At 47.3% G+C, this 25,802-nt stretch overlaps 1 long non-coding RNA gene across 1 annotated transcript in view; it reads left to right on the forward strand.

The window, feature by feature from the left end:
• Positions 1-1,738: 1,738 nt before the first annotated feature.
• LOC139239103 (uncharacterized) overlaps positions 1,739-25,802 on the forward strand; it is a 55,889-nt gene continuing 31,825 nt past the window's right edge. Inside the window, exon 1 of the long non-coding RNA XR_011588601.1 lies at positions 1,739-1,994. This is a non-coding gene — a long non-coding RNA (uncharacterized lncRNA). The remainder of the gene's footprint in view (positions 1,995-25,802) is intronic.

Here is a 25,802-nt window from a genome sequence, read left to right on the forward strand (position 1 = left end):
TCAAACATGTCACATCTGCCCCATTTAAACCAGCGTCCAATGGTCAGGCAGCGAGAGCAGTGCAAACTGTCAAGCAAGGTTTGGACAGGGTAACTGAAGGCTCATTGCAGACTCGCCTATCCCGAGTCCTGCTTAGCTACCGCATGAGACCCCACTCACTCACTGGGATCCCACCTGTTGAACTGTTCATGAAAAGAGCACTTAAGACAAGGCTCTCGTTAGTTCACCCTGATCTACATGAACAGGTAGAGAGCAGATGGCTTCAATAAAGTGCACACCATGATAGCGCAAATGTGTCACGCGAGATTGAAATCAATGATGCTGTATTTGTATTAAATTATTGTCAAGGTCCCAAGTGACTTCTGGCACTGTCATGGCGAAAGAGGAGAGCAGGGTGTTTCGGGTCAAACTTTCAAATGGACTCATTCACCGGAAACACTTGGACCAAATCAAACTCAGATTCACGGACTATCCTGAGCAACCCACCATGGACCCTATCTTTTCCAACATACGCACCAGTGGCAACCGGCACCACGGATAACCACGAAGCAGAACCCATCATCCACAGCAACCCTGCAGGGCCCAACACACCAGGCAGCCCAGCAAGGCCAGCTGCACAGCAGCCCATTGAGGACCCAACATATGATTCAACAACACCAGCTTTCACACCGAGACGATCAACCAGGGCAAGAAGGGCCCCAGATCGACTCACATTGTAAATAGTTGCACTATTGACTTTGTAGGGGTAGTGTTTACTCTGTACAGCCACCAGAGGGCTCATCCCCTGGAGTCCTAAGGGATCCCATAATCCCTTGGGAGCACAGGTATTTAAGGAGGCTTCACAGGTTGGAGAGGTACTCTGGATACCTGCAATAAAAGACTAAGGTCACACTTTACTTTGAGCTCACAGTGTTCAGTCTGGCTCTTTCTCCATGCACAACAGTGGGGGAGGGAGGCTTGAGCCACAGGAGCACTTGTGGCAAGGGAGCTTTTGAGCACTTTCCATTGATGTTTATTTAATTCTCGGTCCTCTAATGCATAAAAAATCAATAGGAAGGCTCTGGGGAAACTGGAGAACCACATTATAAAATCCAATCGCGGTCGTATGGCACCATTTCATTTTTTTTCGGAAAAGTATCGCAGTGGCTTCCATACAATAAATACCTTTGAAGCGCAGTGACCATTATGTAGATAAATGCAGCAGCCATTTTGCAAGGAGTAAGGCTGGATTAAACCTGTTTCTGGTGGTATTTGGTTAAGAGAGGAATGTTGGCCAGGAAAACTCCCCTTTCTTCTTCAAACAGTGCCAGGGGATCTTTAACAGCCACAGCCAGATGAGGCATCAGATGAATCTCCAATCTGAAGGACCTTCAGCAATCCTTCAGTATTACATGGCAAAAAAGGAAAAAATATTGTGAAGTACACGGAAATGAATAAGTATCACTAGAAAGTTTTTCAGGACAATAGGGACTTAAATTAATATCAGTGGAAAGGCTCTGATAAGAATGGTGATTAAATAAATCACCTGAGTGGCTCCGTGTCGTGAAGTTAGATAAACATATTAATAGAAACACCCTGAGGACTTTGAGAGTGCATAAAAATAAATGTGAACTGTAAAAATCACTTACATTGTTGCAATTTTTGTGCTATGCTGGATATTATTCCGATAAAGTGTTTCGAGAAAGTGACAGATAGGCGGAAATCTTACCAACCCTGACAGTTCGGGTTTGGAGACCGGCCCGCTCGCAAAATGTCCGTGATTGACAGTGGGGCCGAGGTATAAGGGGATTGCACTAATCAACTGAGGAGCCATTAAGCGAGTTCAGTTGCAAAGCATTAATTTCATGTTAACCGATGGTGCTCAAAGGAATCATTCGAGCCGGCCAGCTTCTTTGGCTCCCGTCTGCCAGAAAACATCCATTTGTAGAGTCACTGCTGACAAATCCGTATCTTCTACGTAGCAGAATTTTCCATCTCAGCCTTCATGGCCGCAGGTGACCCATTTAAACTTTCAGCTAACAGAATATAAACTTCCTTCATACAATATCCCAAAAATATTGCTACATTTTCAGTGTTGGTTGATAAAGTAAAACCAAAAAAAAAATACCTAACAGTGTTTCCTCTTACAGGTTAGATTTGATACAGAAATATTGTTGCTGTGCTCCGTTAGATTAGGTAAAAAGTTGATTTTATTTAACCTCATTTTTATTTTATTTCAAAATTCATTCAAAACGGATTTATTAAGATCCGAGGCCATGTTTATTGAGGTCCATGGCCGTGTTTATTGAGGTTCAAGGCCATATTTGTTGAGGTCCATGGCCGTGTTTATTGAGGTCCATGGCTCATGTCGCTGCAAGGGACAGCGCGAGCTGGTTTAGGAGGGCGCGACTTGGAGGAGAACGCCTGGATGTACGTCACCTTAATCCAGGTTGCTGATTGGAGCGTGTGCAGATACATCAGGAGAGACAGCAAGCAGCAGAGGAGGTGCAAGGTTTGAAGGAGGAGCGACGTGCTCGGGGCCCAGGAGAGGCGAGAGCTCAGGGGCAGCATGGACCAGCCCGCACTGCAATATGTGTGCACACTAGGTCTGTGCTGCAGAGCTGGTCTCCAGTCATCTTGGTTAATCCTTGCCACTGGACCAAGACCTAGCTCTGTCAAGCCCGTGAGGTGGCTGGTGTGCAACAGCCACCACACGTTAAAAAAATCCACGCACAGGCATCATCCACCCTTCAATATGTAGTATATCAGGTCCTTCATTGAAACACCCATTAACTCATCCATTTTTAGTGTGGAAGCAAGTCATCCTCAATACGAGGGACCGCCTAAGAGAAGAGATTGACAGTGGGACAGAAGTCCACTGCGTTCGGTTCTCAGTGACTCTCCAATGCTTTGATTAGTTGACAGCTGCAGAAGTGGTATAAAAGCTGCCATTTCACAGCTGTTCACTTTACAATCCCCATGAGCCCCTCACATTTGTTGTTGGAGGTGAGAGTGGGAGAGACAGTGGAGAGGAGTTTAAGAAGACGGTTTACAGTTGAGAAAATAAACTGTAGAGAAAGCCATCCCTAATACATTCCAGGAAATCCTCCTCCACCGCATTGCTACCAACTTGGTTAACCCAATCTATATGTAGACTAAAGTCGCCCATGATAACTGCTGTACCTTTATTGCATGCATCCCTAATTTCCTGTTTGATGCCATCCCCAACCTCACTACTACTGTTTGGTGGTCTGTACACAACTCCCACTAGTATTTTCTGCCCTTTGGTATTCCGCAGCTCTACCCATACAGATTCCACATCATCCAAGCTAATGTCCTTTCTTACTATTGCGTCAATTTCCTCTTTAATCAGCAACGCTACCCCACCTCCTTTTCCTTTCTGTCTATCCTTCCTGAATGTTGAATAGCCTTGGTCACCCTGGAGCCATGTCTCCGTAATCCCAATTATATCATAATCGTTAATAGCTGCTTGCGCAGTTAATTCATCCACCTTATTATGAATACTCCTTGCATTGAGGCACAGAGCCTTCAGGCTTGTCTTTTTAATACTCTTTGTCCCTTTAAAATTTTGCTGTAATGTGGCCCTTTTTGAATTTTGCCTTGGGTTTCTCTGCCTTCCACTTTTACTATTTTCCTTTCTATCTTTTGCTTCTGCCCCCATTTTATTTCCCTCTGTCTCCCTGCATAGGTTCCCATTTCCCTGTCATATTAGGTTAACCCCTCCCCAAGCACTAGTAAACACTCCCCCTAGGACATTGGTTTCGGTCCTGCCCAAGTGCAGACCGTTCAGTTTGTACTGGTCCTATCTCCCCCAGAACCGGTTGCAATGTTCCAGGAATTTGAATCCATCCCTCTTGCACCACTCAAGCCACGTATTCATCTGATCTATCCTGTGATTCCTACTCTGACTAGTATGTGGCACTGGTAGCAATCCTGAGATTACTACTTTTGAGGTCCTACTTTTTTAATTTAACTTCTAGCTCCCTAAATTCAGCTTGTAGGACCTCATCCTACTTTTTACCTATATCGTTGGTACCTATATGCACCACGACAACTGGCTGTTTACGCTCCCCCTTCATAATGAATGGGGACCAAAGGCGAGACAGCTGGAATTTTGAAAGTGCAGTTGTAAGTGAATTGGGAGAGAGTTTTGACCCTAAACCCCAAATCGTGCTATGTCAACTGCACAATGCAGAGCCAGCTGCTGTATCAACAGATATTGTGACATCGTCGGAGCTCATGGTGACATCATCAGAGCTCGTTGTTGTTATGTATGCAACAGTAACTAGCATTCTACCAACACCAGAGGAAGCATCTGTTGGAGTCCCAAGGGATTCCAGCATCCCTTGGAAGCACTATATATAAGCAGGCCTCCCATGCTGTGCCAGCACTCTGGAGTCAGAATAAAGAGGCTAAAGTCACACTTAATCCAGTCTACAGTACTCAGTCACATTGCTTTATTTGAGACATAACAACTGGCGACGAGTAATAGGTAACGAACCATCACGCGAAAATGCAGAGAACTGTTGGTATCCTGGAGAAATTCTCAGAAGGGGATGATTGGGAAACCTTCGTGGAGCGACTCGACCAATACTTCGTGGCCAACGAGCTGGAAGGGAATGAGAACACTGCCAAACAAATCCTCCTCACTGTCTGTGGGCAACAACCTATGGCCTCATGAAGAATCTTCTTGCTCCGGTGAAACCAACAACCAAATTGTATGAAGAACTGTGTACTCTGGTCTGGGAGCACCTAAATCCAATCGAGAGCGTTTTAATGGCAAGGTATCGATTTTATACATGTCAACGGTCTGAAGGCCAGGAGGTGGCGAGCTACGTCGCCAAACTAAGGCGCCTTGCAGGACATTGCGAATTCGATGGATTCCTGGAGCAAATGCTGAGAGATTTTTTTGTGCTTGGCATTGACCATGAGGTTATCCTTTGCAAACTATTGACTGTTGAAACACCGAATCTGAGCAAAGCCATAAAGATAGCCCAGGCTTTTGTATCCACCAGCGATAACACCAAACAAATTTTGCAGTATAAAGATGCATTGGTAAGTACTGTACACAAAGTAACGTCGTTTTTCAGGCAGGATTCATATGGCAGAACCTGTAGCTGCACGACCTCAGATGACTCGGAGTCCGCCATCAAGTGTGAATGTAAGGCAATTAACACCTTGTTGGCGTTGTGGAGGTGATCATCGAGCCCATCAATGCCGCTTCAAACACTATGCATGCAAAGGCTGTGGAACAATGGGACACCTCCAGCGAATGCGCAGACGAGCTGCAAACCCTGCAAACCACCACGTTGCAGAGGAAAACCGATCCATGGCGGATCAAACTGAACTAGAGGCTCAAACCGAGGAGGCAGATGTGTATGGGGTACACACCTTCACCACAAAATGTCCACTGATCATGTTAAAAGTCGAACTGAACGGAATTCCAGTATCCATGGAATTGGACACGGCTGTGAGTCAGTCTATCATGAGCAAAAAGGCCTTCGAGAGGCTGTGGTACAACAAGGCACAAAGGCCCAAGCTGAGCCCTATTCATACCAAGCTGAGAACTTACACTAAAGAGCTGATCCCTGTAATTGGCAGTGCAGCAGTAAAAGTCTCCTATGATGGAGCAGTGCACGAGCTACCATTATGGATTGAAACAGGAAATGGACTCACACTGTTCGGCAGAAGCTGGCTGGAAAAAATCTGCTGGAACTGGGACAACATCCGAGCACTTTCAGCCGTCGATGACGCCTCATGTGCCCAGGTTTTGAGCAAGTTCCCGTCGTTGTTTCAGCCAGGCATCGGAAATTTCTCTGGGGCGAAGGTGCAGATCCACTTGGTTCCTGGTACACGACCCATCCACCACAACGCACGTGCGGTGCCATACATGATGCGAGAGAAAGTGAAGATCGAGCTGGACAGGTTGCAATGAGAGGGCATCATCGCGCCGGTTGAGTTCAACAAGTGGGCCAGTCCGATTGTTCCGGTTCTCAAGGGCAATGGCATGGTCAGAATTTGTGGGGACTATAAAGTAACGATTAACCATTTTTCGCTGCAGGACCAGTACCTGCTACCCAAGGCAGATGACCTATTTGCGACGCTGGCAGGAAGGAAGACGTTCACCAAGTTGGACCTGACCTCGGCCTACAAGACGCAGGAGCTGGCGGAGTCTTCGAAAGGCCTCACCTGCAGCAACACGCACAAAGGTCTGTTCATCTACAATAGATGCCCGTTTGGTATTCGATCGGCCGCGGCTATTTTCCAAAGGAACATGGACAGTCTGCTAAAGTTGGGTCCGTGCATTGTGGTTTTCCAGGACGACATATTGATCACAGGTCGGGACACCATCGAACACTTGCAGAACCTGGAAGAGATTCTAAGTCGGCTAGATCGCGTGGGATTCAGGCTGAAATGCTCAAAGTGTGTTTTCCTGGCGCCAGAGGTCAAGTTCTTAAGGAGAAGAATCGCGACAGACGGCATCAGACCCACCGACGCCAAGGCGGAGGCCATCAAGAATGCACCGAGACCACAGGACGTGACGGAGCTGCGGTTGTTCCTGGGACTCCAATTATTTTGCTAATTTCCTACCAGGTTAAGCACCTTGCTAGAGCCACTACATGTGTTGCTACGCAAGGGAGATGACTGGGCATGGGGGAAATCACAAGGGACTGCTTTTGGGAAAGCCAGAAATCTGTTATGTTCCAACAAACTGCTTGTTCCGTATGACCCATGTAAACATTTAGTGCGAATGAGAATGGATACAGAAGGATTGTAAATGTGGCAGAGGGATGGAAATAGGGAATCATGGGAAAATAGCTAAAGAAATGTCAAGATGCAGACAACTGCAGAATCGACAGAAGAAAAAGGGGTTACCAAGAGTTGAGGTTGAGGTTAAACACGGGTCATGAGAAAGACGCAAGGCGGCACAAAGAAAGAAAGCAATCCTAGATAGGAAGGGAAACTAATTGGGTTCTTTACTGATAAGGGAAGACAGTGTAGCGAAGCTATAACTAACCTGACCCTGACACCAGCCCTAATTGGGAGACTTTCTTGCCTGCCATTGGACGTACTCGGGGAGGAGGCAGAAAGGGATTGGATAGACCAAGTGCTAATCAAATGTGTTCTGTTTTGAAAATGTATAACTGTTGTTGTTTCATGCTGAAAAGGGGCTTGTCCAGAGGAAGGTAAACAGGCTCTGATTGAGAGTGTTCCTTTGTCTTGACAAGTCCCAGCCGGAGAATCTTCAATAAAGGTCTTTTACAGAAAAGGCAAGAAGGTGTTCGCGTCAGTGTATTCGCTGAAACAGATTGAGGGAAAAAGAATCCGTATTAACACTAGCTTGCGATGCGTCTTCGTACGGGGTCGGGTGTGTGTTACAACAAGCAAACGAATTGGGAACATTGCAACCGGTCGCTTATGCGCCCAGGAGTTTATCCAAGGCCGAAAGGGCTTACAGCATGATTGAAAAAGAAGCTCTGGTATGCGTTTACGGGGTGAAAAAAATGTACCAATATCTGTTTGGGCTTAAGTTCGAGTTAGAAACTGACCATAAACCGCTCTTATCATTATTCTCAGAGAGCAAAGGTATTAATACCAATGCCTCTGCTCACATCCAAAGATGGGCGCTCACGCTGTCTGCATAAAACTATGTAATTCGCCACAGGCCAGACACAGAGAACTGCACTGATGCTCTCAGTCAGCTACTATTGCTCACCACCGGGGTGGAAGTGGCACAGCCTGCAGACTTGCTCTTGGTGATGGATGCATTTGTAAAACAAAGAGTCACCCATTACGGCCTGCCAGATCAGGACCTGGACCAGCCAGGATCCTTTACTGTCCCTTGTAAAAAACTGTGTCCTCCATGGGAGCTGGTCCAGCATCCCAGCGGAGATGCAAGAAGAGATCAAGCCGTTCCAGCAGCACAAAGACGAAATGTCCATACAGGCGGACTGTCTTTTGTGGGGTAATCGCGTGGTTTTGCCTAAGAAAGGCAGGGAAACGTTCAAACGCGATCGACACAGTACCACCCAGGTATAGTAATGATGAAAGCTATAGCCATATCCCATGTGTGGTGGCCAGGCATCGATTCAGATTTGGAGTCTTACATGCGCCAATGCAACACACTTGCTCTCAACTGAGCAATGCACCAAAGGGGGCACCGCTAAGTTTCTGGTCATGGCCCTCCAAACCGTGGTCTAGGATCCACGTTGGCTTCGCTGGCCTGTTTCTAGGCAAAATGTTCTTGGTTGTTGTGGATGCTTATTCAAAATGGATTGAGTGTGTAATAATGTCTGTAGGCACATCCACTGCCACCATCGAAAGCCTACGAGCCATGTTTGCCCCGCACGGCCTGTCTGATGTCGTTGTCAGCGATAATGGGCCGTGCTTCACCAGCACTGAATTCAAGGAATTCATGACCCGCAATGGGATCAAGCACGTCACATCTGCCCCGTTCAAGCCCGCATCTAACGGCCAGGCAGAACGAGCAGGCCAAAACATCAAGCAAAGCTTGAACGTGTCGGAAGGCCCCCTGCAGACCCGCCTGTCTCGAGTCCTGCTCAGCTACAGCACAAGACCCTACTCACTCACCGGGGTTCCCCCTGCCGATCTGCTCATGAAAAGGGGACTCAAAACAAGGTTCTCTCTCGTCCACCCTGATCTCCATGATCATGTCGAGAGCAGGTGGCATCAACAAAGCATGTACCATGACGTGCAAATTTGTCATGCGATATTGAAGTCAATGACTCTGTATTTGTACTCAACGATGGATTTGGTCCCAAATGGCTTGCTGGCACTGTCATAGCCAAAAACGGGAGTAAGGTGTTTGAGGTCAATCTTGCAAATGGGCTAACTTGCAGAAAGCATTTGGACCAAACCAAACTGCGATTCACAGACAGCCACAAACAACCTGAAGAGGACACCACCAACTACGACCCTCCAATACACACACAAGTGGCAACTGACATCACAGTTGACCATGAAGCTGAACCCATCATCCCCAGCAGCCCAGCAAGGCCAGCTGCGCAGCAGCCCAGTGAAGGCCCAACCAACTCACCTGCACCTGTGTTTGCACCGAGACGATTGACTAGGGAGCGGAAAGCCCCAGATTGTCTCACGAAGCAGGGAGGTCTTACTGCAGTTGTACAGGGCCTTGGTGAGGCCTCACCTGGAATATTGTGTTCAGTTTTGGTCTCCGAGTCTGAGGAAGGACGTTCTTGCTGTTGAGGGAGTGCAGCGAAGGTTCACCAGACTGATTCCAGGGATGGCTGGGCTGTCATGTGATGAGAGACTGGATCAACTGGGCCTTTATTCACTGGAGTTTAGAAGGATGAGAGGGGATCTCATAGAAACATATAAGATTCTGATGGAACTGGACAGGTTCGATGCGGGAAGAATGTTCCCGATGTTGGGGATGTCTAGAACCAGGGGACATAGTCTTAGGATAAGGGGTAGGCCATTTAGGACTGAGATGAGGAGAAACTTCTTCACTCAGAGAGTTGTTAACCTGTGGAATTCACTGCCTTAGATGCCAGTTCACTGGATATATTCAAGCGGGAGTTAGATATGGCTCTTATGGTTAAGGGGATGAAGGGCTATGGAGAGAAAGCAGGAAAGGGGTACTGAAGGAATGATCAGCCATGATCTTATTGAATGGCGGTGCAGGCTCGAAGGGCCGAATCGCCTACTCCTGCAACTATTTTTCTATGTTTCTATGTTTCTATGTACTATTGACTTTGCCGGGGGTGGGGGGGAATGATGTTATGTATGCAACACCTTGTAACCAGCATTCTACCGCCACCAGAGGGCGCATCTGCTGGAGTCCCAAAGGACCCCAGCATACCTTGGGAGTACTGTATTTAAGCAGACCTCCCATGTTGTGCCAGCATTCTGGAATCAGAATAAAGAGATTAAGGTCACACTTACTCAAGCCTACAGCATTCAGTCACATTGCTTTATTTGAGACATAACAGATGTGGCATCATTAACAATCATTGAATGTCACCAGTTGTCCTGATGCCCAGGTAATGATGCTGTATAAGGGAGACTTTATGAACTCAGACTCCCAGAGCTGAGCTTCACCCATTGGGAGCATATCATGGGAATCTGAGTGCACCCTATCATACATCTGTATTATCATTAGCTTTCCAAAAATAATTTTACAAACAGCTTAACAATTAGCCCATAGATACACGACTCAATCAATTGTGAGGTCATCCTCACCAGTGAGGTCATCACCAGGCAGGTCATGTAACAGCTCGAGTCACAAGATGCAAGACGTCACAATGAATTTTGTGACTTCACAAAAGCAGGAAATAATGACAGCGCCTTTTTCACATAAAGCTGTTGGCTGCTTCGTCATCCATCAGTTAAACTTTGTGCTTGACCACGAGGAGGAGGGAGCGAGTTTTCCAAAGACATTTTTTAAAAGCAATCAATCAAACGCTTTAAAGCATTAAACTAGTTCACGACTATCGAATTAGGAATCTACAAAGAAAAGTCTGCATAGGACAGACATCTCTGTGTGTGTGAGAAGATCCATTCACAGGAGAGAAAGAGCCCGTGTTAGGGAGACAAATAAACGTCGAAATATCAAATCAACAACATAACATCAGCAATACTCTGATAATCCATGAGTAAAAGCAAAGCATTGTTACATGTGTGTTCATCACTAGGACACATTGCCTGAAACAACAGAATTGATTGAATGCCAGCAAAATGGTGATGAACAGAATAAAACGTTCGATGGCCATGATTATTAATTTGCTTTCTGATGAAGATGAATTTGTTCAAATTAGACTCAATCTCATAGAAGAGCAACTCCTTCTTCAGTTTAGCTGTTGGGTTCCCCTCTGTGTTGGACAGGTACATTAGAATGCTCTCGCTAAAAAGACTCCATGCAGTATAGAGAGTCCATTTCATTTCCCCATCGGTTATGCTATTAAACATGGGGAGCATGTAAGAACTAGGAAGGATCAATCATAAATACGTCCTTACATACTGTTGTAAGTATCTGAGCAAAAACAAGTTGCCAGCGGTACAACGTTCGACCTTACTAACAGCTATGACGTTGGTGATAAAGGTTAACCGTCAACACTTACACGTACAGCTGGCTAAAAAACTGACCAACTTGGCTTTGATGGACATGACCAAATCAGAGAATGTTGAACATCAGGAAGCGGCAAGTTGCCACCTGGTTAGTCTGGGTGCCGGGTTTCCCATTGAAATTTTCAAGCACATAGAATCAGTGTGCATTGGGTCATGGACCCAAGAATATTTATACGTGGTGCTGACACTGGCAAGGCTGTGTAGAGCAAACGTGCATTGCACAGTAACTCGGCTCAAGCCTGTCTTGAAAAACATGCTCCCCATGTTTAATAGCATAACCGATGGGGAAATGAAATGGACTCTCTATACTCCATGGAGTCTTTTTAGCGAGAGCATTCTAATGTACCTGTCCAACACAGAGGTGAACCCAACAGCTAAACTGAAGAAGGAGTTGCTCTTCTATGAGATTTCTGCGGCTTATGATCTGCTTTTGAATTTATTGCTGCCCATGAAAGAGCCCAAGGTGAGCACAGCAGTAATAAAAGCAGTAGCCCGGATAATCCACCTACTACCTGATAACAAAATGCACAAGAATCTCCCCAACTTAATTCCAACCATTCTCTCCATGTACAAGGAAACCTCTCCCGATCTTTGTGTCACTCAGTGTCTGCACAGTGCACTGTGCGCTGCCATAGAGAGGGATAGTGACATACTAGTGACACAACTGCAGAGTCTGCTGATCAGTTTACAGAAGCAGATCTGTATTGTGATGGAACAACCAGCAACCCTCTTTCTGAGAAACTGCTAAAGTTAATCCTTTGCTGCTTCAGAGTTCTAGCTCCAGCTTTGAGAAGCCAGATACTAAAGTTCCTTCAGATGCAACTGGCAGTTGATAATGACCAAGTTCAACTTGGGGCACTGGCCGTGCTGAAGTACCTTCTCGATACTGTCCCTTCAAACATGGAGAGTCAGAAAAATCAGATTCTGACTAGCGTACAACCAGCATTTTCATCTGAGAGTAACAGAGTGAAGGGAATAGTTGCCCAAGTGATATACACTATGGCCATTCACAATTATTTGGATCTAGAGGGAGGAAAGTAACTTGTGGAATTTAGCATCCAACAGTGTGCTCTGCCCACTGAGGAGAACGGGGAATACTGAAAGTGAAGAGGAGCTCTGCAACGTAATGGCGGCCGTGGTTACGGATAAGGATTTAAGAAGATTGTGCGAAGGATTGCTGAAATTGATGGTGAGAACTTTACCGATTGGTCCTACCTATTGGAGTTTGTGATCACAGAAAAGTACATTGACGCCTTTGCAATAATCTGCGGTTCCTCATACTGCGTTGGAATAAAGAGACTGATGGCCAGCGATACACAATTTATTCTTAATTACGAGAAGTATCCAAATCTTCCTGAGCCTCGTAAACTGCGGATGGGGCTACTGATTGTGTCTTCTTCTCTGTGTCATGGAACAGGCAGAGATATTCCTGCTCTGGGCTTACTATATCTCCTGGCAATGGACATCCACCCAGCAACAGTGAGAGCATGGAACAAGGAATTCCCAATTTTATGTAACTTCCTTGAGCAGAATTCACAGAAGTCCAATCTCTAGAATGAGTGGGAAGAGAAACTGTTGGGGGTTTTGTCCCAAACTCTGGAGGCAATCGCAGATAAGGTGTGGATCGCCCAGCTCATTGAAGAAATGGCCAACAGCATTCACACCTATCACCTGTATCCAACAGAGAGGGGTTTTCTGTACAAGTGTTTAGGGAGAATGCTCCGACTGACCCAAGACAAAGACATTGTCAGAAAAATCTTCATCAGATGCTTCAGAGTGTTCACCACAATGAAGATTTAGAGCAAGACAGGGTAGCTGCTGGAATTGGTGACTGTGCTGTAACCCACTTAGACACCACGCTCACTACACTGAAGGGTTTCATGGAGTTCAATAGCTCATGGATATCAAGTTTCTTCCACCTTATTAAATACCAGGGTGCCAATCACATAATGAAAGTGAAAAGTACGCTCATTTTATGCTATGGGCAGATTATGTCACGCTGTCCTCGGGACCTCATTCTGCCCAGAATCGAGACCGACATTCTGCACAACGTGCTGTGCCTTTTCAACACAAAGATTTTTGGGCTGAAATCTAAGGTGAAGGACTTGACACTCAAGCTGAGTTTGGCCAAAACTGTGACACTCTTGGCCAAAGCTATTGAACCAAGTGAAGAACACGCCCCCTACACTTTGACCAGAAAGGCAGAATTATTGACCTGCATGCAGGAGCTGATCACGGCCAAGCCAACAGAGCCAATGAAAACTTTGGTTCAAAAGTCTGCCATGGTTACCTGTGCAGCCCTCATAAAACTGGTGCCTTCATTGAACAGTGAGAGTGAGCTGATTAGCATCTGCTTAAATAGTGTCTTCAGTTTGCCAGATTGGGAGACCAGCACTGCCGACCAAAGTATAAGCATGGATATAGCTGAGAGACAGAAGCTTCACACCGAGACAATGGCCTCTCTGCAGCATCTTCTGAAGCAATATTTGCTTTTGGATCTGTCCTCTGATGGGCTTCATTCTGTATTTAAAACCATGGAGACTGGGATCCAAGCCACAAAGGTCCATGAGCAAGAAAAGACAATGGAGACCACTTTACAGCTGGTGACGTTCTACCTGGAGAAACTGGAAGTTAGTAATAAGGTGCCATCACATAACTTGGCAACTATTATTGGATGTGTAAGGCTTCAATGTGCAGATCCATCGCATGTTGTAAGGGAGGCGGCCATTAAAAGCTTGTATGGATTGCTTTATATCCAGTTACACCTTGAAGGGTTTCCTGTGGGTCATCACGATAAGGAAGTGGAGCATCTGCAAGCTATCAAAGGCGGATTAAACCAATTTACCAGTCAGGCCATCTTTCAAACATGCACCGTTGTGGGTACAGTTCTATCTAAGTATATCGTTCATAACCAGTTGAACACTCTACTCTTCACCATCTTTAAAGGGCTGACAGACAAGCAACAGAACATTTCCTGCACAGCTTCTCTTGTGACAAATGTCCCCATTACAAAACATGGAGCCACCCTTGCAGATGTTCGGGGAACAACCAAAGTATCGTGCAGTCACTTGCATTCAATTACTGAGCCGCAGGTGATAAATGCAGTCACGCATTCGATCTCCATTCTGGCATCACACCATATGCCAACAGTTTTGTCCACTCTCCTCACTTACCCCATTCCATTTGACAGGTATATTCGTGACATATGGTGATCCCTACTGACAAATAATGCAGCAGCCACAGCCGCAGACAAATACCTACTGAACAACTTAAGATCATTGTATGACGCCGGTAGGAATTCCAATGTCACGGATACAAAAGATGCAGCAACTCAGCAGCCTTTAGCTGTCCTCTGTTCTCTTCATGAAGTCGTATGCGAGCCTGACTCAGGGGACGTGATAAACATTCTATACCCCCAGTTAGTCTGATTCATCTCAGCTTCAGTGTCTGGGTACAGTTTCCTACCAACTTTCTGACAATTCCAAAGGGTGGGAACACCTTGGGCCGTACTCTAAAACCTAATGAGGCTGACTCTTGCCATTATTCAGCTGAGATACTTTGAGCTGTCCTGACACAGGGAAAGGGAGATGATATCATCATGAGAGAAATGGAGGCTGGGATCTCCTTGTGAGTTCAACAAAGCACCATGAGGGGGTTACACTACTGGCAAGCACATTGACCATGTGTGCTGTCCCTCATCTGATCAGCATTGTGGAGCAACTCACTCCTTTCCTCGTCAACGTAGGAGTCAGAGCATCACAATAGCTGCCTTCATTGGGGAGCTTTCAAATCACTCCGTGGTGTGGGACCTGTTGCTGATGGATACCCTTCTGGAGAGTTTGTTTCAATGTTTGGTTGATGAGTCCCCTATTGTCCAATGGCTCGCTGTACAAGGTTGGGAAATGCTGCAACCGGAGCTTCTCAACAGATAGACATATACTGTGTCAACCTGTTGGCCACAATGATATCTGTGATTGACGAGAAGTCCAAGCCCAAGAATCTTATTGCTGTTGAGGCAATGTCGAGCATTTACAAAGTTCTAAATCAGCTCCAGAAGGATTATACAAACCCCATTCTTGGCGATGTCGCACGGGCAGTTCAGCCTTACTTTGAACATCAGCATGAGAAAGTAATAGCTGCAGCGTTTAATGTATTTGGGAAGCTAATAAGATTTAGGACTGTGGAAATGAACCTTCCACATATTGAGTACATCAAGTCCACCTTGATCATCTTGCTGCTGCATCTCAAAGATGACAGCAATGAAGTTATCAAAGTCTGCAAATCCGTGCTGAATTCCTATGGTCCAGTAATGGAGTCAGAAAACACATCCAAGATGTTTCAAGAGCTTACCTTGGAGGAATCCACCCTGGATTATGAGAACTATTTAAGCAACATCTCCAGGCACATTGACAAAGACTTTCCCAACCAGATCACTTTGTACACAAGGAGCTGTGCCACCTTCTTCAGGAATGTGCTGCCGAAGGTAGAGGGAACGCACTGACATTCCTAGGTTTTCTCATGTACAATGCACCACCGGATTACTACAGATCACAGATTACTGCAGCTCAGATTTGTGACCAGATTATTGCCTTGCTGACAGATCATGGACAAGATGTCAGAACAAAAGCAGCCAAGGCAATGCGATACCTCGACATGTATTAGGGACCATCAGAAGGAAATTATTGGGAGGGATTTGTTCGTATTGTGTTGGGAAATGATTCTGAGTCGAGGAATTTACATCAAAAACGGCCAAAAGGAGGAGGATGTGGAAGGATCGGGGCCTGGGCATCGGGCTGGGGCGGGGGGAAGGATTGGGGCCGGAGCACTGGGGCGTGGGTGGGGAATGGGGAAAGATTGGGGCCAGAGCACTGGGGCATGTGGGCGGGGGGAAGGATTGTGGCCTGGGCATCGGGCTGGGGGGTGGGGGGAGTGGTTGGGGTGGAAGGATCGGAGGACCATCGAGGCTGGAGTGAGGAGTCCGGGAAGGCGATCGGCGCCCTCGGGGGGATCGGAGTCCTTGTGGGAGGATCTGAAGCTTTACGGGTGGGGGATCAGCAGTCTCGTGGGGGGAATTCGAGGCCTCAGGGGAGGATCTGAGGCCTTGCAGGCAAGGGATCATATGTCTTGCGGGGGGGGGGGGAAATTGGAGGTCACGGGGGTGGTCTCCCATCATGGCGGCGGGGGGGGGGGGGGGGATGCGGTCGGAGGTGAGAAAGAGACACTGGAACGGCACTTACCTCCTGAATCCAGCAGTCCTCGCCTTTTTTTAGCTGGTTGGGTCCCCGAGGCCTGAGAAACCCGACCAGCCAGAGTTAAATTTGAAATGATGGTTAAATCGGAGGCACAGCAGACTCTTTATCATATTTAAATGAGCCACCCAGCTCTTGGGAACGGATTGGCCGCAATCCCTCCTGGTCCCACCTCCTTTAAAGCTGGAAGTGGGCGGGATAGAGGCGTGTTGGGGTCGGGATTCAGTTTTTTAACCCTTTAACCTCCCGACCGACCCCAACCCAGCCATTTCTTGCGGTTTATTTATTTAGGAAATCCATTTAAGTTTCCATTCGTTCCTTACTTTGCGTTTTTCCCTTTCGATTCATGTACACACACAGCCCATCCCATTCCCTAACCCAGATGAAATGTGGACAATCTGCTCGCTGGTCTCGGGCAGTGTCATTCTACAGTAACCTGCGCTGTCTCACCCTCCCATTTTACTCCCTGTGGGGAAGGGTCTATCTCCTGTCTGATCCTCTCCCTCCCCCGACAGCCTAGTGGAGATTGAGAACTTGCTGTGGGCACAAACCCACTGCCCACCACTCCTTGGTACAGTTTGTTAAACCACAAACATGTTCACCCACCTGTCTCAGTGAATTCTTTCTTATCTTCAGTTTGGTGAAACAAAAAGCAGAGTCCACAAAGAACCACATGTACTTCAAAACCTAATATACATCTGCAAGGAGCTGGTGGGCTGTGTGGGGAGAACTGTCCTGTTTATTCCCAGTCAGTATCCAAAATGGCTACAAGCCCTCCCTTGCCAGATTTCTGCTTTTCTCAGTTTTTGTAGTGTAATCTAACTTTCCACCAATACCCTTCATAGATAAGCTGACTGTATGTGTTCCTGATCATCAACTGTTGATTCTCACTCAATCAATTTAGAATTGTTCATCCTTCAGTCTGGGTGTCAGTCTGCCGGCATCAGTGGCACCCATTTGTCTATTGGTGTCCACCATGACAGCGGCTAAAGAATCGAGACAAAACTAACTGACATCATCGCTCAGAGTTCCCCAGTGTGTTTCTAGCCCCGACATTGTGGCTCTCCCATCATGGCTCTGTGTTTTGGCGAGTCAGGGGCACTGGTCCTCTGCAATGAATGTAATGACTCACAAGACTTCTTACTGTAAACTGCCTCAGGTGCAAACCTGATCCAACTTTATTCGCGCCCAAAGTAACCCACGTGATATGGTACCCGCGCTTATATACCAGTGACCGTGCACGCACGCGTACAGCCCGATGACCTCGGACAGTGGCGCCCCCTGTTGTCTGGTGACCCCAAGCATGAATACATAACAACATCCCCTTTCACGATCTTAACATCAGTCTTTTTTTACTAATTAAGACGGTCTGGGACATTCCGCTCACAAGTTGATCGTCTCATTCTAGGTGAGCGTTTTGAGTCAGTTATGACTGAAGGCTAAGTAACTGATCTGATGGGAGTGGTAATGACCACATCAGACACTGGAGGTCCAGTTTCAATAATGACAGTAAAGTCCTCTGATAAATGAACATTGGTTGGTTGGTCACTGACGGAATTTTCCTCAAGCCTTTCCAGTTCATCCGTGTGCCGCCGTTTTATCTTACAACGTGTTCCCTGCATTTTTGCCCATTCTTGAGCACGACAATAAACACTCTGTGTCCCTCCTTGGCTGTAACAGTACTGGCAATCCACTTTGGACCTTGACTATAGTTCAGTACATAAACCGGATTGTTGACAGAGATGTCACGTGACACAGAAGCACGATCATGATACCCTTGCTGACTTTGACGTCTGTTTTCAACACGATCATTCAAATCGGGATGAACAAGAGAGAGCTTGGTCTTGAAACATAGAAAATAGGTGCAGGAGTAAGCCATTCGGCCCTTCGAGCCTGCACTACCATTCAATAAGATCATGACTAATCATTCACCTCAGTACCCCTTTCCTGCTTTCTCTCCATACCCCTTGATCCCTTTAGCCGTAAGGGCCATATCTAACTCCCTCTTGAATATATCCAATGAACTGGCATCAACAACTCTCTGCGGTAGAGAATTCCACAGGTTAACAACTCTTTGAGTGAAGAATTTTCTCCTCATCTCAGTCTTAGATGGCTTACCCATTATCCTTAGACTGTGTCCCCTGGTTCTAGACTTCCCCAACATCGGGAACATTCTTCCTGCATCTAACCTTCCAGTCTCGTCAGAATTTTATATGTTTCTATGAGATCCCGTCTCATCCTTCTAAACTCCAGTGAATACAGGCCCAGGCAATCCAGTCTCTCCTCATATGTCAGTCCTGCCATCCCGGGAATCAATCTGGTGAACCTTTGCTGCACTCCCTCAATAGCAAGAATGTCCTTCCTCAGATTAGGAGATCAAAACTAACACAATATCCCAGGTGTGGCCTCACCATGGCCCTGTACAACTGCAGTGAGACCTCCCTGCTCCTATACTCAAATCCCCTAGCTATGAAGGCCAACATATCATTTACCTTCTTCACCGCCTGCTGTACCTGCATGCCAACTTTCAATGACTGATGTACCATGACACCCAGGTCTCGTTGCACCTTCCCTTTTCCTAATCTGCCGCCATTCAGATAATATTCTACTTTCATGTCAACCGCTGTGTCGGTTGCCACTGGTGTGTCAGTTGGGGGGTCAAAGAAGGTAGGGTCCAAATTGGGTTGCTCAGGATGGTCCGTGAATCTGAGTTTGATTTGGCCTAAGTCTTTCCGGTGAATGAGTCCATTTGAAAATTTGACCCGAAAAAACCCTGCTCCCCTCTTTGGCCGGGAAGCCACTTGGAACCTTGCCCATAATTCAATATAAATACAAGATCATTGGTTTCAACCTTGCGTGACACATTTGCGGTATCATGGTATGTACTTTGTTGAAGCCGCCTGCTCTCTACCTGTTCATGTAGATCAGGGTGAACTAACGAGAGCCTTGTCTTAAGTGCCGTTTTCATGAGCAGTTCAGCAGGTGGGATCCCAGTGAGTGAGTGGGGTCCCATGCGGTAGCTAAGCAGGACTCAGGATAGGCGAGTCTGCAGTAAGCCTTCCGTTACCCTCTTCAAGTCCTGCTTAATGGTTTGCACTGCTCTCTCCGCCTGACCATTGGATGCTGGTTTAAATGGGGCAGATGTGACACGTTTGATCCCATTGCGGGTCATGAATTCTTTGAACTCGGCACTGGTAAAACATGGCCCATTGTCGCTCACTAAGACATCGGGTAGCCCGTGCATGGCAAACATGGCCAGCAGACTTTCAGTGGAGGCAGCGGACGTGCTTGCCGACATTATTTCACATTCAAACCATTTGGAGTACAACCACAAGGAACGGGCATGCACAGTTGACATGGACCCTAGACCATGGTTTCGAGGGCCAGGACCATAAACTTGGTGGCGTCTCCCTGGGTGCATTACTTAACTGCGAGCATGTGTTACATCTGTGCACGTAGGACTCTAAGTCCGCATTGCTACCGGGCCACCATTCGTGGGATCGGGCTGTCGCTTTCATCATTACGATGCCTGGATGGGTGCTGTGGAGGTCACTGATGAAGGTGTCTCTGCCCTTCTTGGGAACCACTATCCGATTTCCCCACAGACGGCAGTCTGCCTGTATAGACATTTCATCTTTGCGCCGCTCGAACCGCTTTATCTCTTCCTGCATTTCCACTGGGACACTCGACCAGCTCCCATGAAGCACACAGTTTTTGACTAGAGACAGTAAGGGGTCTTGGCTCGTCCAAGTTCTAATCTGTTGGGCATGACGAGTGATTGCTCACTCTCAAATGATTCCATAATCATGACTAAATCTGCGGGCTCCACCATTTCCACCCCCGTGGTGGGCAATGGCAGCCTGCTGAGAGCATTGGCACAGTTTTCTGTGCCTGACCTGTGGTGGATGGCGGAGTTGTATGCAGACAATGTGAGCGCACATCTCTGGAAGCAGGCCGATGCATTAGTATTTATCCCCTTACTCTTGGAAAACAGGGATATCAGTGGCTTATGGTCAGGTTCCAATTTAAATTTTAGCCCGAACATGTAAAGTCCTGTCCCCTCAGTATAGATTCACACGAGGCATGTAGTGAAGTCAAGGTCACTCTGGACCTGCACCTTTATTTCACAGCTCTGGAATGCTGCACTTGCCTGAGACCTGTCCTTATATACCTGTCTCTTCAAGTGCACCCCTGGTGGTATGCTGGTGGTTACAGGTCATATCTTATTACAGTCATGTATAGCATGTTAGGATACAGTTATATATAATAATGTAAGATACATGACATCACCCTCCCCCAAGGTCTTATTGTCTTTATAGGTTCAGTCTCTCAGGTGGTCTACGCTCTCGCGTGGAGCGTCTGAGTTGTGGTTCAGTTGTTTGCCTTGGTGTCTGTTTTTCTTTGGGTGTGGTTACTGGTATCTCGCCTGGGCTGTCTGTTTCAATTGGTGTGATTGTTGTTGACTCGCCTGGGCTGTCTGTTGGGATTGCCCTTTCCTCAGGTTGTTCCCTCTGTCTGTCCACCAGGTGTGGTGCGAGTTCCACATTGTAGTCTGCCTCTGATTCCGCAGTGTTGTTGGTAAATCTGCTTTTGACTTGGTCTTCATGCCTCCGGCAGGTTTTGCCATTGTCCATTTGTACTACCAGTAGCCTGTTTCCTTCCTTGCCCGTTACTGTCCCTGCAAGCCATTTGGGACCCCTGCCATAGTTTAGTACAAACACTTTGTCCCCTATCTCATTCCATCTCCCCCTCGAATTTCTGTCATGGTACTCAGTCAGCTTACGGCGCTTTGCCTCAACGATTTCGTGCATGTCTGGGAGGATTAACGAGAGCCTTGTTTTTAAAGTCCTTTTCATCAACAGTTGCACGGGGGGATCCCAGTCAGTGAGTGTGGACGAGATCTGTATGCCAGCAGCAGTTGCGACAGGCGACCCTGCAGCGTGGGACCTTGGATTTTAAGCATGCCTTGTTTAATGATTTGCACTGCTCTCTCCGCCTGGCCGTTGGAGGCCGGCTTCAACGGTGCCATATTGACGTGATTTATGCCGTGGTCAATTATAAAGTCTTGGAATTCTGCGCTGGTGAAGCACGGGCCATTGTCACTGACCAATATGTCAGGGATTCCGTGCGTTGCAAACATGGTTGCGAGGCTCTCCACAGTGGTGGAGGTTGTGCTCGAGTTTAAAATGGTGCATTCGGTCCACTTTGAAAATGCATCTACAACTACGAGGAACATTTTGCCATGAATGGGCCCGCAGAGTCTACGTGCACTCGCGACCACGGTTTGGTAGGCCAGGGGCTCAGTGGAGCCTCCCTGGGGGCATTGCTTAGTTGGGCATAAATGGTGCACCTTGGGACGCAGCGCTCCAAGTCCGCGTCAATACCAGGCCACCAGACGTGGGATCTGGCTATGGCCTTCATGAGAACGATCCCCGGGTGCTCGCGGTGGAGCTCCCGGACAAATGCCTCTCTGCCTCGCAGAGGCATGACTACTCGGCTGCCCCACATCAGGCAGTCTGCTTGTAGAGATAGCTCATGCATGCGCCTGTGAAAGGGTTTTAATTCCTCGGGGCAGGCATCGCGAGCCTCTGCCCAGTCACCGGTTAGGACACATCTTTTTACTAAGGATAACGTGGGGTCGCTGGCCGTCCAGGCTCTGATTTGGCGAGCCGTCATGGGCGAACCTGTGGACTCAAAGGCTTTGATTGCCATGACCATCTCACAGTCCTGTTCGTCAGACTCTTCCGTGGTCGCCAGGGGTAGCCTGCTGAGCGTGACGTTACAGTTGTCTGTGCCTGGTCTGTGCCTTATGGTATAGTCGTAGGACGCCAGTATGAGTGCCCACCGTTGAATTTGTGCCGAGGTGTTGGTGTTTATTGCCTTGCTCTCGGATAGGAGGGACGTGAGGGGCTTGTGGTCAGTTTCTAATGCGAACTTGGCCCCGAAAAGGTATTGGTGCATCTTTTTGACACCGTACACGCACGGGAGCGCCTCCTTCTCTACCATTCCGCCCGCGAAAGTGACCTGGAGGCATGAGCTATGGGTTGTAATTTGCCCGCACTATTGACATGTTGCAAAATGCACCCGACCCCACACGCTGATGCATCACATGTGAGAACTAGCTTTTTACCTGAGTCAAAGAAAGTCAAAACACTGTTGGAACACAGAAGGTTGCGTGCAAAGTTAAAGCACATGGGATTGGGGGTAGTGTGCTGACGTGGATTGAGAACTGGTTGTCAGACAGGAAGCAAAGAGTAGGAGTAAACGGGTACTTTTCAGAATGGCAGGCAGTGACTAGTGGGGTGCCGCAAGGTTCTGTGCTGGGGCCCCAGCTGTTTACATTGTACATTAATGATTTAGACGAGGGGATTAAATGCAGTATCTCCAAATTTGCGGATGACACTAAGTTGGGTGGCAGTGTGAGCTGCGAGGAGGATGCTATTAGGCTGCAGAGTGACTTGGATAGGTTAGGTGAGTGGGCAAATGCATGGCAGATGAAGTATAATGTGGATAAATGTGAGGTTATCCACTTTGGTGGTAAAAACAGAGAGACAGACTATTATCTGAATGGTGACAGATTAGGAAAAGGGAAGGTGCAACGAGACCTGGGTGTCATGGTACATCAGTCATTGAAGGTTAGCATGCAGGTACAGCAGGCGGTTAAGAAAGCAAATGGCATGTTGGCCTTCATAGCGAGGGGATTTGAATACAGGGGCAGGGAGGTGTTGTTACAGTTGTACAGGGCCTTGGTGAGGCCACACCTGGAGTATTGTGTACAGTTTTGGTCTCCTAACTTGAGGAAGGACATTCTTGCTATTGAGGGAGTGCAGCGAAGATTCACCAGGCTGATTCCCGGGATGGCGGGACTGACCTATCAAGAAAGACTGGATCAACTGGGCTTGTATTCACTGGAGTTCAGAAGAATGAGAGGGGACCTCATAGAAACGTTTAAAATTCTGACGGGTTTAGACAGGTTAGATGCAGGAAGAATGTTCCCAATGTTGGGGAAGTCCAGAACCAGGGGTCACAGTCTGAGGATAAGGGGTAAGCCATTTAGGACCGAGATGAGGAGAAACTTCTTCACCCAGAGAGTGGTGAACCTGTGGAATTCTCTACCACAGAAAGTAGTTGAGGCCAATTCACTAAATATATTCAAAAGGGAGTTAGATGAAGTCCTTACTACTCGGGGGATCAAGGGTTATGGCGAGAAAGCAGGAAGTCACTCTGCAGCCTAATAGCATCCTCCTCGCAGCTCACACTGCCACCCAACTTAGTGTCATCCGCAAATTTGGAGATACTGCATTTAATCCCCTGCTATCGAGAGCCTGTTCTCCCAGTTTTGTCTGTGTGTGGGGGTAGCAGCTTGTTTAGTGCTGTGAACTTCTTCTTCCAATATTTCAATAGTTGTCGTACCTGCATTGTAAATCAACCTCATTTCTTCTTCCCCTACCAAGAATGTCTGTGCAACCAGTGCTGCTGCCTCTAAGGTCAGGTTCTTGGTCTCTATGAGCTTTCGGAATATGCCTGCGTGGCCTATTCCTTCAATGAAAAAGTCTCTCAGCATTTCTCTCCTCAGTTCATCAGAGAACTCACATAAACTAACCAACCTCCGAAGTTCCGCCACGAAGTCGGGTATGCTCTGGTCCACACAGCGTTTGTAGTTGTGGAGCCTGTGTCTGGCCATGTGTAGGCTGCTCGCTGGCTTCAGGTGGTCTCTTACCAGTGTGCTCAATTCTTCAAACGACTTGCTTGCTGGTTTCTCGGGTGCCAACAGATCCTTCATTAAAGCGTATGTTTTCGAGCCACAGCTGGTCAAGAGATGGGCTCTTCTCTTGTCTGCCTTATCGTCGCCTAACCAGTCTTTGGTTACAAAGCTTTGCTGGAGCCTTTCTATAAAGTCCTCCCAATTGTCTCCCGCATTGTACTTTTCATCTGATCCGTTGTTTGCCATTCTGTGGATTCTGTAATCCTGTAACTCATCGCCACTGTAAAGTCCTGTCCCCTCAGTACAGATTCACACGAGGCATGTAGTGAAGTCAAGGTCACTCTGGACCTGCACCTTTATTTCACAGCTCTGGAATGCTGCACTTGCCTGAGACCTGTCCTTATATACCTGTCTCTTGCAAGTGCACCCCTGGTGGTAAGGTATGCTGGTGGTTACAGGTCATATCTTATTTCAGTCATGTATAGCATGTTAGGATACAGTTATATATAATAATGTAAGATACATGACAGAACAGGTATTGATGCATTTTCTGTACCCTATAGACACACGCTAACGCTTCTTTTTCAAACTCTCTCTCAGCTTTAGACAGACTTCTGGATACATAAGCAACCGGGTGCAATTTCCCAAAATCATTAGCTTGTTGCAATACACACCCGACGCCATATGACGACGCATCACATGCTAGTACCAAACATTTACGTGGATTTACAACACAAGCAATTGTTTGAGCATAACAATTTTCTAGCTTTTACAAAGGCATTTTTTTGGCTTTTGCCCATACCCATTCGTCCCCTTTATATAGTAAGACATGCAGTGGTTCTAACAATGTGCTGAGACCCGGTAAGAAGTTACCAAAGTAGTTCAGGAGTCTCAGAAACAGCCGCAGCTCCGTCACGTTCTGTGGCCTCGGTGCGTTCTCGATTGCCTCAGACTTTGAATCAGTGGGCCTGATGCCATCTGCCGCGATCCTCCTCCCCAGGAACTCCACTTCAGGCACCAGGAAAACACACTTCGAGCGTTTTAACCTGAGCCCTACGCGGTTGAGTTGACTAAGAACCTCTTCCAGGTTCTGCAGATGCTCGACTGTGTCCCGACCTGTAACCAAGGTGTCATCCTGGAAGACCACGGTGCGTGGGACCGACTTCAGTAAGCTTTCCATGTTTCTCTGGAATATCACCACCGCAGATCGAATTCCAAACGGGCATCTGTTATAAATGAAGAGACCTTTGTGCGTGTTGATGCAGGTGAGGCCCTTCGATGATTCCTCCAGCTCCTGCGTCATGTAAGCTGAAGTCAAATCCAGCTTGGTGAACGTCTTTCCTCCTGCCAGCGTTGCAAAGAGGTCGTCGGACTTTGGTAGCGGGTATTGATCCTGCAGGGAGAAACGATTGATAGTTACTTTGTAATCGCCACAGATTCTTACGGTGCAATTTCCCTTGAGGACAATCGGACTGGCCCACTCGTTGAATTCGATCGGTCAAATGATGCCCTCTCTTTGCAGCCGGTCTAGCTCGATCTCTACCCTTTCTCTCATAATGTACGGTACTGCTCTTGCCTTGTGATGAATGGGTCGTGCCCCTGGAAATTAGGTGGATCTGCACTTTTGCTCCTTGGAATATCCCAATGCCTGGTTCGAACAGCGAAGGGAATTTGTTTAAGACCTGGTCACAAGAAGTGTCATCAGCGGGCGATAGGGCTCGGACATCGTCCTAGTTCCA

The sequence above is a fragment of the Pristiophorus japonicus genome, chromosome 26, assembly GCF_044704955.1.
Source record: "Pristiophorus japonicus isolate sPriJap1 chromosome 26, sPriJap1.hap1, whole genome shotgun sequence".
NCBI classification, from domain to species: domain Eukaryota; kingdom Metazoa; phylum Chordata; class Chondrichthyes; family Pristiophoridae; genus Pristiophorus; species Pristiophorus japonicus.